Raw genomic sequence first — 3,465 nt, 5'->3', positions numbered from 1 at the left:
AAGTATTCAAAGTGTTGAGAATACCTGGCCATTAAGTCCAGATACACAAACACGACATCTATTACATTCTCTTCAAGACTCAGTGCCATGCCAGTGTGCACTGTAACCAAGAGTCTTGGCGGAGGGTGTCCAGGTTGAATGAGTACACAGAGTACGAAGTTGAGGTGGAACAGCTTCTTCTTCTATTCTCTTGTTGGGGGTGGCTTTATACCATGGCACCAAATGAGGAGGGGGCTGCGAAGGGACTTTAACCTGACCCTGGCAGGGATCAAGCAAAGTTCACTATGCATTCAAAATTCCTTCCTTCCCCGCTCCAGGAGCAGAGGGAATTTATTATGTTTTCCTTGCAGATAAGGACCTCAAATGGGGGCAGGGATATCAACTCGGGGCTGCAGTTCCCACAAATCAGGGAATACTGGGAGGAGAGGGGCAAAGATTTTAAGATCCAGGACAGCACTGTTATGAAACGCTGTTGCTGGTTATGACATGGCCATGACAAACATGAGCACTCCATACTGGTGCTCACCTACTCAAGGCCTGCATAGAAAAGAGACAGACCAAAAGGACAGGTGGCTGGGTGTAGTGGATTCTTTTAATCCCAGTACTTGGGAGGCAGAGGTAGGTAATTCTTTGAGTTTGAAACAAGCCTGATCTACAGAGCAAGTTCAAGGCCAGCCAGTGCTGGATACTGAGACCCTGTAGAGAAGAGAGAGGAGACAGAGAGACAGAGAAAGAGAGACAGACACAGAGAGAGACAGAAACAAAGAGAGAGACAGGGAGAAGACTAGAAATCTGGTCGGGGAAGAGAAGTGTATTAGAGAAGGCAGTAAGAAGTATACAGGCACAATGATGATATACATAGATGAAAGAATAAAAATTAAAAATTTTTATATAAAAATTAAGCAACTACAAAAGCTTACAAACTCCAGTTCAATCACTGAGGGTCTTTTTTTTTTTCTTGGTAGGTTCTATCTACAAAGTCCCAACTGATCTAAAACTTCCTATGTAGACCAGGCTGGCCTCGAACTCACGAACAGCTGGCTGTCTGTGTCTCCAAATTCTGGATCAAGGTGTATACCACCATGCTTGGCTGTATCATTAAATTTAATTTGATATCTCTCAAAATAATTTTGATTGAAATGATGTCATTTATTATAGAAACCATGTTGGAGAAAGCCCACTCTGGCAGGTGTGCTGGAGTGGAGCTTGCAAGGTCCCCATCCCCATTTTCCCTTGTGTCACCATCTAGCCCAGCTTTTTACACCCTATGCTGGAGTCTTCTTCAAGAAATCACACCCCATCAAGGACAACAGCCCTTTGATTTAAGGCAAGGGCCATTATTACTCTCAGCAGGATCCCAACACTCATCCTGATTCAAGCAGATCTCTGCTGAGGTCAGGGACCACAGAAATGCCTTGTTGGGTGAGGCAGAGATTGCAGGACACTGGGGGATTAGGTGAAGGCATCTTGTGCCTGGTGTCTATAGGTCCATATTTCTATATGGTGTGGCATCCAGGCTCTAAAGCCATAGTCAATATCTGAGGATGGTCACGTAGCCTACCTAAGAAAAGGTCAGGATATTGTTGCTCCTTTCTTTGTAATTTAGAGGATGCCTGATAGAGATGCTAATTCAAACCTAAGTGACAGCTAGCATACACAGCTGACAGGTAGTTGTGGACATGACTGTAAGCCATTCACCTGGTTACCTAGGAGACAGAATGCTGCTGTCTTTCCCACTCAGTTTATGTTTTGATATAAAAGCTGTTTGGAGATTAAATCAAGAGGAATTCTTCAGGATGTGAACTCAGGACTTCATGATGCATCACTGAAAATCTCCCTCCCGATAAAGCCAGTGAGTTGTGTTTTATTTCCACATCTCCACGCTGGTCCAGAGAGACAGATAGCTTATGTTGGGGTCTGGTCAAGAGAAATAATGGAGGGTCTGGGCTAGCACCAGCTTCATACAGTCCTCCATCCCCTTGATCTGCTGCACTCAGGTCATAAGAACCTGTTGACAATTGGGGCAGACTGAGGGGCCACTGACAATGGCACTAGGATTTATCTCTACTTCATGACTTCATGTACTGGCTTTTTGAGATCCTATTCTCTTTGGATGCATACTTTGCTCAACCTGGATGTAGGGGGGTGGGCCTTGGACTTCCCACAGGTCAAGGTAACTTGCCCTCTCTTAGGGCTGGAAGATGTTGGACAGGAGGGTGTGTGGTAGAGCTGGAGGGAAGTGGAAGGAGGGGAGGAAGTGGGACTTAGGATTGATATTATTTATAAAGTAGTAGTAATAATAATAATAATAATAATAATAATAATAATAATAACCTGCTTCTCCACTTCATCTGTCTTTTCTCTCTCCAGAGCCACTGAGAGCACCTTTCCCAGCAACTTGACTTTGTTCACAGTAATGTTAACACTTTCAGAAATTTCTCCAAAAGAGTTGTCCCTGTTCATCCATTCACTGGCAGGTTTCTTAGGTTTCTTCTTCTTTTTCTTTTCTTTTCATTTTCACTTCTCTTCTCTTCTTTCTTCCCTCCATTGCTCCTTCCCCTCCTCCCTCCCTCCCTTCCTCCTTCCTTCCCAGTTATGTCGTATTATACTGTGTAAATGAACTACATTGTCTTTATCCATTTATCAGTGGATGGAGATCTGGTTTGATTCTATTTCACAACTTCCGTGAGTGTCATTAAAATTGGTACTAATCTCTCCAATCTTGGATTTTTCTCAGGTGTGTAAAATCAATAAATAGTGACAAAGTTGTTCAATCATTAAAAGAACACAGCAGCAAGGTGCTGGGCATGACTTGTGTGCGGGAGACTTAGGGGAGGAGAGGCTTGAGGTGTGGAGATGCTGGTTCTCTTGTGTAAATAGAGGAGAGTCATCATGCAGAGGCTGGTTTACATCATGACAGTCACAAAGAGACCTCTAATCAACATATTAAGAGATTGCCTGGTGGTGGTGGTAGTGGATGCCTTTATTCCAAGCTGTAATGGTTGTTCTCTTTCTTTATTTTATTTTATTTATTTTTTTCATTGAAAAATATTTCCGCCTCCTCCCAGCCACTCTTTTCTCTCCCCCTTCCACCATACCTCTCCCGCTTCCCCCACTCCTTTCCCCCTTCCTCTCCAGTCCGAAGAGCTGTCAGGGTTCCCTGCCCTGTGGAAAGTCCAAGTTCCTCCTCACTCCATCCATGTCTAGGAAGGTGAGCACTCAGACTGGATAGGCTCCCACAAAGCCATTACATGCAGTAGGATCAAAACCCAGTGCCATTGTTCTTGGCTTCTCATTAACCCCTATTGTCCACCACATTCAGAGAGTCTGGTTTTATCCCATGCTTTTTCAGTCCCAGTCCAGCTGGCCTTGGTGAGCTCCCAATAGATCAGCCCCACTGTCTCAGTGGGTGGGTGCACACCTCACTGTCCTGACTTCCTTGTTCATGTTCTCTCTCCTATTGCT

Source organism: Microtus ochrogaster, unplaced genomic scaffold (assembly GCF_000317375.1).
Source record: "Microtus ochrogaster isolate Prairie Vole_2 unplaced genomic scaffold, MicOch1.0 UNK139, whole genome shotgun sequence".
NCBI lineage: Eukaryota > Metazoa > Chordata > Mammalia > Rodentia > Cricetidae > Microtus > Microtus ochrogaster.
This window is presented reverse-complemented; position numbering follows the sequence as displayed.